The 15840-nt window shown below is 54.1% G+C and overlaps 5 non-coding genes across 5 annotated transcripts; 2 read left to right on the forward strand and 3 right to left on the reverse strand.

Annotated features, from left to right (window-relative positions):
- Positions 1–5044: 5044 nt before the first annotated feature.
- On the reverse strand, positions 5045–5117 carry TRNAK-CUU. The gene has a single exon. It is a non-coding gene; the product is annotated as a tRNA-Lys (tRNA).
- A 1144-nt stretch (positions 5118–6261) lies between these two features.
- Positions 6262–6334, reverse strand: TRNAF-GAA. Its single transcript has one exon. It is a non-coding gene; the product is annotated as a tRNA-Phe (tRNA).
- Positions 6335–7574: 1240 nt separating this feature from the next.
- TRNAS-CGA lies at positions 7575–7656 on the reverse strand. Its single transcript has one exon. It is a non-coding gene; the product is annotated as a tRNA-Ser (tRNA).
- Positions 7657–9039: 1383 nt separating this feature from the next.
- On the forward strand, positions 9040–9121 carry TRNAS-GCU. Its single transcript has one exon. It is a non-coding gene; the product is annotated as a tRNA-Ser (tRNA).
- A 6044-nt stretch (positions 9122–15165) lies between these two features.
- TRNAI-AAU lies at positions 15166–15239 on the forward strand. The gene has a single exon. It is a non-coding gene; the product is annotated as a tRNA-Ile (tRNA).
- The last annotated feature ends 601 nt before the right edge of the window (positions 15240–15840 follow it).

A 15840-nucleotide genomic window follows, 5' to 3' on the forward strand; every position in this document is an offset into this window, starting at 1 on the left:
ATTCCCAGTCACTTTAATCTCTCGTCCTGTTTCATACCCCTCATCATTTTAGTTGCCCATCTCTGTACCTTTTCCAATTCCAATATATATATTTTTAGGATGGGTGACCAGATCTACACACACTATTCAAGGTGTGCATGTACCATGGATTTATATAGAGGCAATATGATATTTTCTGTCTTATTATCTATCCCTTTCATAATGATTCCCAACATTGTTTGCTTTTGTGACTGTTGCTGCACATGGAGTGGATGTTTTCAGAGATCTACAGTGCTCCTGTTCTTTTTAAAAAAGCAAACAGAATCACTGAGTGGATGTTTTCAGAGAAATATCCACAATGATTCCAAGATCTCTTTCTTGAGTGTTAACAGCTAATTCAGACTCCTTCATTTTGTATATATAGTTGAGATTGTTTTCCAATGTGCATTACTTTGCATTTAAGTGCTTAGATGCAAATTGCACCCCCCACCAGTGCATTTTGTTGCCCAGTCACCCAGTTTTGTGAGATCCCTTTGTAGCTCTTCGCAGTCTGCCTGGGACTTAACTATCTTGAATAGTTTTGTATCATCTGCAAATTTTGCCACCTCACTGTTTACCCATTTTTCCAGATGAATATGTTGAATAGGACTGGTCCCAGTACTGACCCCTCAAGGATACCACTATTTATCTCTCTCCATTCTGAAAACTGATAATTTATTCCTACTCTTTGTTTCCAATCTTTTAACCAGTTACTGACCCATGAGAGGATCTTCCCTCTTACCCCATGATGGCTTACTTTTCAAAAGTCAATTTAAATTAAATACATTTTTTTAAATTATATATTTTTTTTAGAAATCTAGATCTGTTATGTGTTTTGGTGTAACTTGCATTATTCTTATGTTAAATTTGCATAATCCTAACAAAACATTTACTTTATTGATATCTCTTTTATATATCTCATTGGTCCTGACACCCCCCCTGTAAATTCAAACACCCCCTCTAATTTCAATTCCTGGGGAAACCACTGCTCCTGTCTCCTGCCAGCGGCCAGTGCCAGGTGCCCCAGAGGGAATGAACAGAGCAGGGAATCATCAAGTGATCCATCCCCTGCCGCCCATTCCCAGCTTCTGGCAAACAGAGGCTACAGGCACCATCCCTGCCCACCCTGGCTAATAGCCACTGATGGACCTGTCCTCTGTTAATTTATCTAGTTCTTTTTTGAACCCTGTTATAGTCTTGGCCTTCACAACATCCTCTGGCAAGGAGTTCAACAGGTTAACTATGCAACTGCCCTGAGTTTCCCCCAACCCACCCCGGGTTGTATCTGGAAAAGAGGATGAGGATGAGAAGAGCCATGATGTGTCTGTCACTAGCTGGTGCCTCAGTTTCCTCTAGGCAGCAGTGCTGCAGGCTCCTTTGGTCAGTGCCCATGCAGCTGTGTCGGGGGAAGGGGGAGTAGAGGCTCATGCCCCCCCAGCACCACACCCCTCCCCCAGCAGCTGGGGAATCCAGGCCAAATGTAACCCTGGTAGCTGGGCCGGGATTAGCCTGGGCCGGGGTAGGGCTGGGGAGGAATTGCGGGGGGGACAGATGCACCCGCTGTGAGGGGAGATCCTCCCATTCCCTGCCAGCCCCCATCACTCCTTGCAGCACGGCGCCCCCTAGCACTTCTTTCTCTGTCGTGGAGGTGTCTGCTGCCTGCTTCTCCCTTAGCATCATCTCTCCCCACCCTGGGTCACTGGCATCACCCGTCCTGTGCAAACAGGCAGGCCCTGGTGTATCCCATGGTGCTGCCCTGCAATTGTGGGGGCAGCTGTTGGATGGAGCCATATCGAAATATGGGGGTGGGCAAGGCTGGGGACCAGGACTCCTGGGTTCTCCCATCAAATGTGGGAGGGGAGTCGGGGTTAGGGGGTAGAGTGGGGGAGGGGCAGGGCTGGGATCCAGGGCTCCTGCTTTTTCTGGTTTTCTCCATCTCCTGCAACTGCCTCGGTCCTTTCAGTGCGTTTCCTGTTCCAAATTCATTTGCTGACTTGTGCAACCCACCCCAGAGGTGGCTGCATCTCAGTGTTGGGTGAGGCACCCTTGGCTGCATCACCTCCTAACCGCGTGTCTCTTTCCCTGCAGGTGACCCTGCAGCACTCGGCAAACATCCGCAAGATCGTGGGGGGCGCTTTGAGCATTGGGCAGGCAGGGGCCAGGATCCCAGCCCCCCCGCCCCGAGAATGGGACCCAGCCCCCCCTTACTTTTTTACAGGGATTAAAGAGGGGCAAAGGGGGGCAAATCAGAGGAGGGGGGTGGCCAGGGTCTGAGCAGGGGGTGGAAATTGACTCGTCGGGGGGTCAAGCAGCTGGAGGCAGAGTTAGGAGAGGGCCTGAAGGGCAAAGTCAGGGAGGGGGGAAGGAGCCGGAGTTAAGCCCAGGGGGAGGCGCTGCCAGAGGGTTAAACCCCGGCACAGGCAGGGGCAGAGGGGTAACAGTTACCCTGGGGAGCTGAGACTCCAGTGTTTGCAAAAACAGGGTGGGGGGAGCAGAGGGGCTTTTCTATTTCCCCTCCCACAGGCAGCACCTCTCAGCATGGGCTTCCCAGGGCTGGGCTCTTAAAGGCACAGGCATCCCACTGCCTAGACACTGCAGCTCCTCTCTGATGTGACCTACTGAGGTGCTGCAGTAGGAGTCTCAATTCAGTGAAACCGGCATTTCCTATACGCCCCCCAGCCAGGGGGCTGTGCACCCCCTCCCCCGAATTTCCCCAACACCCCCCACCAGTGGTCAGGTAGTTACATGCAGCGCTGCCAATGTTGTCATTGGTTGCAAATTTGAATGGAAATTGAAACATTAACACACACTTTAAAAGCAGATCCAACGTATGAAAAATACCTGTACCTGAGAAAGTAAAATAGGATTGAAAAGTCTGGACAAAGCCTGGTTGTGTTTGCTGTTGTGTTTGCTGACAATGTCGGTGCATTGGCTTCAGCAATGTTGGCCAACCTCAGAATTTCAAATGATGATTTGGAAGCAAGGTGTGAATGACTCTCCCCTGACAGCTAGTGATGGGCCAGGGTTGGGGGAGGCTTTGGGACCAGACTGTATTTACATGAACTCACCTACTCTGCCGAGGTGTCCAGCAGACAGAGCTGGGCCGCCTCTGCTCTAGGTGCCCAGAGGAGGAGGGAAGGTGTGTGGGGCTCCAGCCTGGGGCTCTTCCTCCCTCCTGCCAAGCCCTGACTATCAATCCCAGCCCGGACCCTCCTTTCTTCAAGCACCATGTGGGCCAGAGGAAAAGTGTGGCAGGAAGCACGAGGGCCAAATTTGTGGGCACCAGGTGAAGCAGCAAGAAGCCCAACCATCAGGGTAGTAAGTTCTAGAGCCCCAACCCATTGTGGCCACCCCAGCCAGAGACCTGGCTCTAGGAGGTGTGAGTCACCCAGCAGGAGGGAAAAGATTTGCTCTTGCACAACTGGAGACAGGGAAGTTGAGCCCTGTGAGCTTCAGGGCTTCACCACAAGGTCCCACTGAGATTTGAACTCAGATTGCAGGTTTCAGAGGCCTGCGTGCTGCCCGTTACACCATGGGACCAGCTTGTGCTGCTTTTTCTGCACATTGGTGACGCTCACAGGACTGGCTCATGTAAGGGACTGTTGGCCCCTTACTAAAACTTAGTGGGGTTTTTGGTTGGCTAGTTCCCAGTCCCAATAGAAGGGGGAAGGGCCAATGGGAAATCAGGACCCTGAGACTGACAGTCCCCAGGGGCAATGGGGAGAGGCCAAAGCTCCAAGTTAGCCACACTGACAGGCCAGGCAGTGTAATGAGGGAGTCACCAGGCCAGGGGGTCCCATCCTCCGTGGGAGCTGGAACTGCCTGGGCCAGAGTGGGGCAGAGCTAAGGAGAGAGCAGGAGCCCGAGAAGAGCCGGAGAGCAGAGCTGCACCAGCCAGGGAGAACCAGAGCAGATCTGTGCTGGGAGCTGAGCCGCAGCAGCACGAGCCGTAGAAGCCGCCCAGGGAGCAGGTCTGTGCTGGGAGAAGAGCTGCAGCAAGCGGAGCCAGAGGAGCAGCCCAGGGAGCTGGAGGCAGAGCCACAGCAGCACTGGGACTGGAGGTGGGTGCAGTGAGCAGCGTGGGAGAGCGAGGGGGACCCTGGGCAGAAGGCCCAGTGCAAGGAGATGCCACCAGTCAAGAAATCTTGCAGGCCAGACTTTTGCGGGGCGGGGGGGGATCATATCCCCTACATGTGGGCTGATACTGGGAACAAGGGGCCTGTCACCTAGAGCACGTGGCCACTGCCAGAGCAAGTGTCCAGCCCCTGGTGGTGTCCCTGCAGCACAGCCAGGGCCTGCGAAGGAGGCCTGGGACATGTGAGGGAGAGACTGTGACCTGCCCTGACCCTCCAGAGATGCTGGTTGTGATCTCCCTGCGCCACAGAACAGGGTGACGTGTTTTCCTTTCCCATCTTTCCTTATGTTTTACATTGATTGCTGGGTAATAAATGGTGTTTGCTTGAAGCACATGCAATGAGGAGTGGGTCAGGGAAGTGCCCAGAGTGGAGACACTGTAGCCCTGTTCAAGTGATCATGACAAGATTGGGGGTCATCAAATCCCCCAGGATTCCTGGGCCCAGCTTGTTGGGGTTACGAGGTCTCTGCCACACAGGAGAGTAGAAAGAGCGTCCTTGGGGTCAGGCAGCCTCTGGGTAAGGGGGTGGGGACTTAGATCCTTTCTCTGGCCAATTGCACCAGGGTCATGTATAAACCAGGGAAGTTCCCCACAATAGCCAGACCTGAACCCCCTGTACACTTGTGCTCTGTCCTCATTGCTTCTCTGTCTCTCTTCCCCCATCTCTGCTGCTCCCCCTCTGGGCTTTCTCAGCACCTGGCCCCACAGCACTTCCTGCCAGCCAGAGACTGTGTGTTCTAGGCCTGCTTCTGTGGATGTGGCCTCTCTCCTGATTCCTGAGGAAAGGAACCTTTCCAGGAAATGGCCACAGCTTCTGGGAATCCGCATGTGGCTGTGAACAGCACCAAGAATCATTTGACTCCTGGCACACAAGGCAACTTAAAAGCTGAGCGCCTAGACAGGGGCTTGAACCCTGGACCCTTAGATTAAGAGCCTGATGTTCTACCAACTGAGCTACCTGGGCTTGGTGAGACCATTTTCACCGTTCACCACAAGAGCGAGCAGGCAGGCAAAAGAGAGGCAAAAAAAGTCCCAGGAACCCCTCCTCTTTTTCTGCACAGCCACTGCCTGTCAGCAGGATTCCTCCTCCTCCTCCCTCCTGTGCCTCAGTATCACTAAATCTCCACACCTAGACAGCCGGTCCGTCCGCTGCACCCCAATCCCCCATGCCTGAGCCTCCCTGCCAAAGCCCTGCACCTAGACCCATAGAATTAAGTCTCACGTGTCACTGGGAACTCGACTTCTTGTGCCCAGAGAGTCTTGGCTCCCCTCAGCAGATGACCTGAGAAACACAATGTCGCCTTTTCCAAAGAAGTGCTTGGAGAGGTTTTTCTCATGTTTCCATGTGGCCTAATGGATAAGGCATCTGAGTGTGGATCAGAAAATTGAGGGTTTAAATCCTTTGGTGGTTGTGTTTCTGCAATTTTACTGTTGTGCTGAATTACCTGCTCCTTGCAGGACTGGAACCTCTTCTTGGCCGCTCCAGCCAATGCTCTGGCTTCAGCTAGAGCCCTGGGAAGGAGTTGGGGGTTGGGCGTCACAAAGGCTGGGACATGAGCCCCAGGTGCTTCCAGTCTAGGCTTTGCCCTTCCTGACTTGCCAAAGAAAGTGGGCGTTTGGCATGGCAGGGAGCAGCCTGGCTGGGAGTTTTTGTGCCTGTCTGAAGGCCACACATAGGCATGGTCCTGCCCTCCTCTAGCCGTGACCTCAGTTGCTCTGTGGCTTTTAAGCCTTCCCTTCCCAGCTGCCTCTGCTCTAGGTGCCCAGAGGAGGAGAGGTGTTGCTGGGTCACTTTTACAGATGCCCCTTCCCTGGTACTGCCCTTGCTCAGCTGCGCAGAGGAGCTTCCATCCCCAATCCTTGCCTGTCACTGCCCAGCAGCCCTCTGGCATCATTCCTGAGGGTCACCCTGCCTTGCTCTCTTCCTGCCATGTTGGGAAAGACAGCTCCCATCTCTCCTTGTTAAAGGTCAGGTGGGCCAACTAGGGGCAGAAGCCCATTCTATGTTTTCCTACTGCAGAGCCCAAGCTCAGGGGCTCACCTTGGGTGCAGGCACTGCTGTGCTCCCAGAAAACAAGCCACCACTGCACAAAAAAGATGACAGAGCCTGCCAAAGCCTGGGATTGAACCAGGGACCTTTAGATCTTCAGTCTAATGCTCTCCCAACTGAGCTACTTTGGCAGATGCATGGAAGTGTTTTGGCCTGTTGCTTCTCTGTCTGGGATGTTTTTGTCAGCAGTTGCACACAAAAAGAACAGGAAAACGAACGGCTGCTCCACACCCCCACCGGAGGAACCCGACGCCCTGAGCTGTGGGGAGTAAGAAGTGGCTGTTGGCTGACAGGGCCTGTCCCCGAGGAGCTGGAACAGCAGCTGCCGCCTCCCCCTCGGCTCCAGGCTGTGGGAAATGCTCATTGCCTGGCTGCATGGGCGGATGCTGCTCCGTGCTCTGGAGAGCGTCTGTATTGCTCTGTCAACCCCCCGTCTTCACTGAGCCAGTCTGGTAAGGTCCCAAGTGCCCCCTCCGGCCTGGCAGCTGAGAGTCTGTGCAGACATCAGCCCCCCTGCCAGCCCCACAGGCAGCAGCAGCGCCAGCCCCCCAGCACCACAGGGGCACTCAATGCACTTCCTGTGGGGAAATGGCTCCTTGGCGTCCAGCTGCTAGAGTGAGAGCCAGGAGAGAGCAGTGTCTGGCTCACCGTGGGGGAGAAAAGAGACCTGGTGAGTGCGGATCTCCCTCAGCCTCCCCCGCAAGGCTGGTCAGTTTTATTGTCACTGTGATAGTCAGCGCTTCCCTTCAGGGCCGGCCCTAGAGGGGTCTGTGACAAAGCCCCCCCTTTCCTCCCCAGGCCCTGCCCCCACTCCACCCCACCCCTTCCTCCAAGCCCCCTCCCCTGTCCCATCTCTTCCCACCCTGCACCTTCCTGCCCCATTCCTCTCCCTCCCCCACCTCTTCCTCTCCCTGCTCCTCCCCCTCCCCACCCAGCGCCTCCTGCACCCCACTGAACAGCTGATCACTGGCAGGTGGGAGGTGCTGAAGGGGAAGGGGAGGAGCTTGTCAGCAAGGCCTGTAGTGGGGGGGGGGGAGCTGGCTGCCGGTGGGTGCTGAGCACCTATTTTTCCTCTGTTGGTTCTGCAACCCCGTAGCTCCCATGGAGTCGCTGACTTGGTTCCTTTCGCACTCTAGAGAGACGAGCAGAACCAGGGCTATGGCTGATCTATGGGGCACCAGGTGAGTGGCAGAGGCTTCAGGCGCTGAGAGTTTGCCTGACCCCTCAGGGACACAGTGTGAGGTGGTGTCCCAGGGATCTCTATGAAAGAAGCAGAACAGGATTTACTGGGGGTGGGGAGAGAATTGAGAGTGTCTCAGGGGGTTGGACAGAGGTATTGCCCGGGTGAGAGACTGGCTAAAACACAGGCCTCGCTGTGAGCAGGATTTGAACCTGCGCAGGGGAACCCTATTGGATTTCGACTCCAACACCTTAACCACTCGGCCATCACAGCTGCAGCACAAAATTGCCCCAATGCCAGAGAAACTGGTAAAGAATCCCAATGGCCAGGTGTGAAGTCATCTGAACTACAGGATTCCCACAGCAAACCTGGCTCCCAAAGCACAAGGGGGATTGGGGGTTTGTTCTGTTTGCTTAGCCAGGTGCCACAGGAGTCTTTGCTGCTTTTACAAATCCAGACTAACACGGCTACCCCTCTGATACTCCTAGTGACGCTCTCCAATGGATCCCCATCCTCCACCCACCTTGAGCTAGGTAGGAGCGGATCATTGTTATCCCTACTTGAAAGAGGGAGAAGCCAAGGCTGAGAAAGGAGAATTGACTTGTCACACAGCCAGCCAGTGGCAGCGTTGGGAATAGGACCTAGGAGCCCTGATTTCAGCATCCTGCCTGGCTGATGTCAGCATCTCTCTGTGAGGTCACCACCTCCCCACCACCTTTGACTAATAGTCTGAGGTCCTGCAAAAAGCCTTTGTGATGTCACTGCCACACCCCTCCCTTGCTGTGCTAATGCCCTGTCCCTGCCCAGGCACTTTGGAGGTTTGAGCTACTCCCTATGGATCACGCCATTCAAGGAGCATTCGTTCTAGGAAGCAAGCCGGCTAGACAGGAAAACATCAGACGCTGCTCCCAATGCTACACTCAGTTTTTCAGAAATTAGTCGACTTTGTTGCCAGGAGAGACCATTAGAGCATCTAATCTGACCCACTGCATATCACAGGCCTCCTGTATGACACAAGAGCTACTTTTGGGGCAAACACATTCCAGAAAGGCATCTAGTCTTCATGAAATCACATCAGGACATGGCGAATCCACCACTTTCCTTGGGAGATTGTTCCTGTGGTGAATCATCCTCGGTGTTGACTATTTGTGCCTTAGTTGTAATATGAATTTGTCTCTTTTCACCTTCCAGCCATTGGGTCTTGTTATGCCTTTCTCTGCTGGATTAAAGAGCCCTTTAATATCCAATCTTTTCTCTCCAATATGGTACTTCAACACTTCAATGAAGTCACCTTTCAATCTTCTTTTGATAAGCTAAACAGGTTGAGCTTGTTCAATAGCTCACTAGAAGGCATTTTATACCAGCCCTCAGAACATTTATTGGCTCTTTGGTCATCAGATTCCTGAACTGCAGCTGGATGTGGCTCTTGTTCTTCTGGTCATTTTGGGAAAGTGGCCCCATCATGCTGCATACCTAGGCAGAGTAGGTGTGTCTGTGCAAACACGGTCTGTTCCTGAAGTCTTTCCCCCAGCTCCTCACTAGATGTGAGGGGGGAGCTCATTCAGCCTCTGCTTCCGCTTAGTGTTTAGAAACTCCTTTTTGTCCCTATCTCTGCTGGCCTTAGATTTCGCCTCCTGTCTTTTTCTTGACAGCTCAGATGAGGTGGCCGAGTGGTTAAGGTGATGGACTGCTAATCCATTGTGCTCTGCATGCATGGGTTCGAATCCCATCCTCATCGGATGCATTTAGTCATTACTCCTCCTTTGTGGACAACCATGTCCCCCTTTAGTACAATGTTGCTTCTTGCAAACAGAAACTCAGAACTCTCTTGCTTTAAATAAAATGTCTAAATCCCAGATTTCTTAACAAAAGAAAAATTTTCTAGTCCTGTATTTCTTAGTTTTTATCTCAAAAGGGAACATCCTCGTCATCTCCTCCAAACACCCTGGGATCTGCCCAAATTATTAAAATACCCTCAACCCGAGCAAGGCCAGAGCAGTGAACCAGAGCTAGTGTCTAGGCCAAGCTGTTCTGAAGGAGGCAACTCAAACATTTTCTCCCTGCTTCCCTTGGCAAGGTCTGACTGAGAAAACAAAATTCCCCAAACTGAAAAACCAATACTAATCTGTTTGGGGAGAGTTTGAAAGTATTATTGTTATTATTCTCTTCTGATTTCTGAATCAGTTCAGTTTAGTCTTTGTCCTCCAGGTGTGTTTCCAGCTAAAACCACATTGAGGGTACTGGACCACTGACCTATCAGCTCTTAACACCCAAACTTTCAGTAACTCTATTATCAGTGCCTGCGAGTGTAATTTAAACCATAGGCCCATCTAGCTCTGAATCTTGTCTTCTGACAGTAGCCAATACCAGGTGCCCCAAAAGCCACTCACCAAGGTACCACTGGGAGTTGAACCTAGGATCTCTTGTTTACAAAGCAGGTGCTTAAACCAGCCAAACCACGGTACCTGCTGTTATTTAAAGCAGTGTGTTTGCCCACACCTGACTCTCTGCCAGTCCCCACTGGGCCCTGACAAGTATTGCTTGTGTTTGGCTTCTGTAAAGCAGAGGAGCAGGTGAAGTTTTGCTCCCAAGGTGTGGGTGTGATTCTTTGGACACGTCTACACTATGAAATTAGTATCATGTTTGCCCACACCTGACTTTCTGCCAAGCCCCACTGGGCCCTGACAAGTGTTGCTCGTGTTTGGATTCTGTAAAGCAGAGGAGCAGATGAAGTTTTGCTCCCAAGGTGTGTGTGTGATTCTTTGGACACGTCTACACTATGAAATTAGGTTGGTGTAATTACATTACTTAGGCTGGCAATGCAGTTCTATCAACCTAATCCCGGTGTAGATAGTGGCTCAGCTGTCAGAACTTTCTGGAGCTATGAAAAGGGAGGGGCCCAGCCTCTGTAGCAGAAATGCAGGGCAGGTGAGTTTATGGCAGGCATGGTGAGATACTGGTGGAGGCCAGTTATGGTGATATAATGACTAGCAGCATTTACACTGACAATTTGTCACTTTAAGTTTGCTGCACAAAGCTCTAGGCCTCTCGTCGAGGTGGTTTTATTTTGTCACCAAAACAGGGCAATTTTGTCGCCAGACGTGGTATTGCAGTGTGTGCACCAGCCAAAAGCTGCTGACCGAGGGAGCGTTGTGTGTTTTTCACACATCTGAGCAATATAATGATACTGAAATAACTTTGTAGTGCAGACCTGGCCAAAGATTCACACACACACACAGCTTGCAAGGAAAACGTCACCTGATCCTGTGCTTTGCAGAATCCAAACACAAGCAAAGCTTTGCAGGCCCCAGTGGGGATGGCAGGGAGTCAGGTGTGGGAAGACAGTGTATTTTAGCCACAGGCAGGAACCATGGCTTAGCTAGCTAAAGCAGTTGTCTTGTAAACAGGAGATCCTGGGTTCAACTCCTCGTGGTGCTTTGTTGGTTAACTTTTGGGGCACCTGGTATTGGCTACTGTTGGAGGACAAAACACAGAGCTAGATGGGCCTTTGGTCCAGCCCAGTCTGGCTGTTTAAATTACACTGATAACAGAATTACTGAAAGTTTGGGAGTTAAGAGCTGATAGGTCAGTGGTCCAGCCTGTCACAGATGATCCTGCTTCCTCTGGGACAGGGGCAGGTCTGGGCTCTCACACCAAATGGCTCATTGTGGCTGTCAGAATCTGTGGGCAGCTCATTTAGTTTGCACAGAGGGTTGAGTCCTGCTTTGTGCACCGTGTGTGAGAATGAAAATCCTAAACCGCCCTTTGAAATAACGAATGCAGCAGGACGTGTTATTGTCCCTGCCCCAAAGCAGACAGACCAATGGAGAACTGCCATTGAGTCCATGGTAATACTCCACTGTCATTTTAACTTTTTCACTTGCTAAACTCCCTACCAACCTTGTGGGGTCCAGAGCCCGGTATTGAACCTGAACCAAGATGTCTACACTGCAAATTTACCACCCCATGCCCCAAGCCCTGGGAGCCTGCACTGGCACGGGACAGCGCTGGGTGTTTCATTGCAGTGTGGACATAGCCTAGCATTATGTCTACACTGCCATTAACACACCCAAGCCACTATTCTCAAACCCTGGGTCAGTTGATTCAGGCTTGTGGGGCTTGTGCTGCAGGGTTATAAAATTACAGTGTAGACACTTGGGCTTGAGCCCAGCCTCCGAGGGGGTTGTGCCGATCGGGTGTCCGCACTAATTTCGGCATCAATATGGTGATCCCGGGGAAGATTGGGGTCCCCAGGTTGCCTAAGGAGGGGTGAACCGGCACAGGTTGGAAACGGAGCAGGTCAAAACTCCTGTGCTGATCAGTAGTGGGATCGTGCCTGTGAATAGCCCCTGCAGCATAGCCTGGGCAAGACAGTGAGACACGCCCCGCAGACACCCCCCGCAGAGCCTGGCTGGGGGGATGGGAGCACCCACACGCTGGGGATTCTGACTTGGGGGGAGGGACGCCCCCCCTGCAACACGGATCTTGAAAAGAGGAACAGCGACACCCACACACCACAGAGCCTGGATGGGGGCAGGGGAACCACACACGGGAGCTAGTTCATGGGGTGGGGGACACACCCATATGCTCCATTGCACCATTCTTAATGAGAAGAACGGGGGCATCCGCACAACACGGATCCTTAACGGGCGGAGGGACACCCACACACTCCACTTTTAACCAGCAGGGACAGGGGCACCAGACACCCCCAGTAGCGTGGAGAACACCCACAGCCACCGGATCCCTCATGGGGGGTAAGACAGAGGGGATTGTAATGGGGCCCGGCGCACCCACGCACCGGGGATTGTTAAGGGTTGAAGGGACAGGGACACCCACACACACTGAGATCACGTCCTTGGAGGAACGCAAACCCTCCACAGAAGGACCTGGTCTGTTCCATGATGGCAGCCCAGCCTGGGTGAGTCAAAGTCTCTTTTTATACAGCCACGCCCCAGAGATCCTGACTAGGGCGAGAGAGACACCCACCCACCAGAGATCCTTAATGGTCTAGGGTGCACCCACACACCAGGGATTCTTATGGGTGGGAAGAATGGAGACAGCCAGACACACTGAGATCACCTCCTCCAAGGAGCCTGGGCCAGACAGGGAGACACAGTCCCCCTTTACAGATCTGCCAGACAACCTTCCTCCCACCCCCTCCACACAATGTTCTTATTTGGAGGTGAAGCCAGGGAAATCCCATGGAGGACTCTTATCTGGGGAACTGGGGGGACCCACTTACCACCAGAGATTCTTAAGGGCAGGAGGAACAGGGACTCCCACATCTGTGGCATGGGGGTGGGTCGCCTGCTGGGATCATCGGGGCATATTTCACCTCGTCAGTTCCCTGCCATTGCCTTGGGGGCTCCTTGTTCGCTGCCTCTGGCACCCAGTTTAGCCTCCTTCCTGAGGGCTGAAACGCTTTGATCTATCTAAGGTCTGTGGGATCAGTGTGTGTCATGGTGTAATTCTGTGTTATTCGGGGGTCAGACTAGCTGAGCTAATGGCCCCTTCTGCCCTTAAACGCCATGAAAACATTTCCCTGGTTTCTCCTTGCGCCTGACAGACGCCACGGTGAGGGGCCCAATAGAAGATCCTGGACACAGCGCTCTGGCTCTTACTTTACTTGGTGACGTCAGCGCTTTCCTAGCAAAGCTGCTGCTAAAGCGCTGGATTTGGGGAACGGTTCGGCTCCGATTCAGAGATCTGCCTGCAGGGTGTGAACCTGCCACGAGGAGCGGGAAACGCAACCAGCAACGGGAGGCGTTGGCTGAGCTCCAGGCTGCCCCCGTGTGGCCAAAGCTTAGAACTGAGCAGCGGAGTTTAAAGCTGGCGCTGGGAGGGACCTGAACACGCGGGGCACGAAGGCTCCTGCGTGTAACGCTTGTTGGGTGGGCAGCTGAGTGTAGCTGATTGCTGGAGTTCAGGGCTGCACCCCGGGGTGCTGAGCAAGTGTCTGTGCTCAGGTTGGACTCGCTATGATGGTTTCTGGGAAGTTTGGGGTCACCAGTCCCCCTAGAGAGAGAGGATCCAGGTCAGCCCACGAAAGGAGGCCGGCAAAACTCTGGTACCAATTGGCCGTGGGACTGCCCCTGTGAAGAGCAGCTGCAGCCCCGCCAGGGAGAGCCGGTCTCTCTTTATGCAGCCCCCCCCCATTCCTCAGGATGAGGGTTGTGCTCAAAGATCTGTGCCCCGTGTTTTCACCTCCGTGTGAAGCGCGCAGTGCAAATAACCCTCAGCGCATCAGCTCAGTTCCAGGCTCCACTTCCACCCGCTCAGGCAAGATGGTGCAGAGGAGCCCCTGGGTGGCTGTGGGCCTGGGGAGGATGGCTTTTGATTTTTCGGCCTGACCGCTACGGGCAGCAAGGCCAAAAGTCAGATGGCCGGCTCTCCCGTCCACCACGCTCATCAGGAGCCCTTAGTCGACAGGCTCGGAGAATGCGGGCAGCGTCCCCCACTACCTCTCGCATGCAAAGCGAGCGCTCTGCCGCTTGAGCTAATTCCCCGCAGCTGGCCTGACTCTCAGGCACCGGGCAAAAAAAGGCAAGGGCTCTGTGGCCTTAAGCAGAACACAGCCTGAAATGGGGGCGGGGCACTACCCAGAGCTGGGGAAGGGGGTCCGAGTCCCAGCCACGCTCCTCGGCACAAACACCAACGCTCTCTCCCTGGAGTGTGTCTGGGCTGAGAGTTAGCCCCTGAAACAAGCACCAAGCTTCAGAAGACAACGCAGGGATAGATCACTTGACGATTGCCTGCTCTGGCCATTGCCTCTGAAGCGCCTGGCATCGGTTACTGTCAGAAGACGTGATAGTGGCTTAGATGGACCATCGGTCTCACCCAGGAGGGCCGTTCTTATCTTCACCACTTTCCTCTAACCCAAGCAAAGCCAGAAGCAGGCCCAGCTCAGCAACTGTAGAAGACTCCCTGGCCCCTGGCCCAGCATACAGCAAAACGACCCTGCCTCCGCCAGGATAGACAGCCACCGACTCCCTCTTCCAGACCAACGCAGCCCTTCCCCGCTTTGGCTGTCTCCAAGCTGTCTGCGTGCTCTGCTCTGCTCCACGGCTGCCATGCTGCCTGAGATCAGGAGGCTGCGAGGTCTCATGGTCTCAGCTGAGCTGGTATCGCGTGCCACCCCGCCCATCTCCTCATTCCCTTCAGGGACCCCTGGGATGTGAGTAATTCTGTATTTGAGTGGCTCTCCCTCCCGGCCAATGAGCTTGGCGTAGACTAGCAGGGAGGGAGGAGGAAAGGGATTGTGGTCCAGTGAGAGCTCAGAAAGAAAGGTGCAGGTCCCCCACTAGAGCCCAGCCCAGCAGAGCAAAGCAGAGCAGAGCAGGCTGGAGAATGTGTGTCTGGGTCTGACTACTTCTCCCATGCTCTTCCATTTGAGCTAACTTCCCCCAGCTGTCTCCAGCCTCCCAGTCAGCGCAAGGGGGAGAAGGGCCGGGGAGGAAGAGCTTTGTGCTCCGCAAGGGCTGGCTTTTTGGGAGGCCAAGCGGGGAGAGGGATGGAGGCCACTGGAGGAGCTGAGCCAGCTGACTGTCCATGGCTTCTAAAAGAAAGGCAAGAGAAGGTCCCGCGGCTGCCTTGCCACTGGAGAATGCGGGCATTGATCCTGCTATCTCTCGCATGCGAAGCGAGCGCTCTACCACTTGAGCTAATTCCCCTACCTTGGCAGATGGCGTCTTGATCCATCCATTCGATAACGGAGGCCACATCGTTCCCCACACCAGCCAGTGACTCCTTCCAAAAGGGTCAGGCAAGGGAGAGCTTCCTGTAGGCCGGCTAGCTCAGCTGGTTAGAGCATGGTGCTAATAACACCAAGGTCATGGGTTCAAGCCCCATGCTGGCCACTGCGGGAGGGAGAGGGTGACTTCTGCTCTTCTGGCTGACTGCTAGGGGTGGCAGAGGCCAAAACCAGGTGGGCCGGGAGCGGGCAAGAGCCCTGCTGGGCGCCGGGCAGGACGAGGCTCTGGACACCTCCTTGCTCTCCCCTCCCTGGGCTCCTCGCTCCACCTGCTGCCTGAAAGGAGCTTGGAGACGGGTGAGCTTGGCTGGCTGCCTTCCAGGCTCATAGGAGGCCAGGCTTGAGCTGCCCGCCAGCGAAGCCAAAATCGCAGGCCTGCCGGCTCGCCCCCATTGTCTACAGAGGGTTGACCTGATGGCCCGAATTCTTGCCGGCCGCCAGCTCCACCCAAATATACCCGACGCCGGATCACGCTCCCCAGCCCAAGCCACAGAGGAAGGCTTAATCCTCGGCACCCCAACCTAGGGGAGAGGCTTCACACTCCACCCGCGCAGGGTGACCTTTGGGACTTCCCTGGACACCATCCTACCACCGCCCACAGCCAGACCCCCCAAGCCCACACTCGAGCCCACCCCTCCGACAGGAAGGAGCAGGAGGACCACTCCGCCTAGGGGCACCACCACTTGAAGTCAGCTTCACTTGCTTTC

Source organism: Mauremys mutica, unplaced genomic scaffold (assembly GCF_020497125.1).
Source record: "Mauremys mutica isolate MM-2020 ecotype Southern unplaced genomic scaffold, ASM2049712v1 000835F_np12_obj, whole genome shotgun sequence".
NCBI lineage: Eukaryota > Metazoa > Chordata > Testudines > Geoemydidae > Mauremys > Mauremys mutica.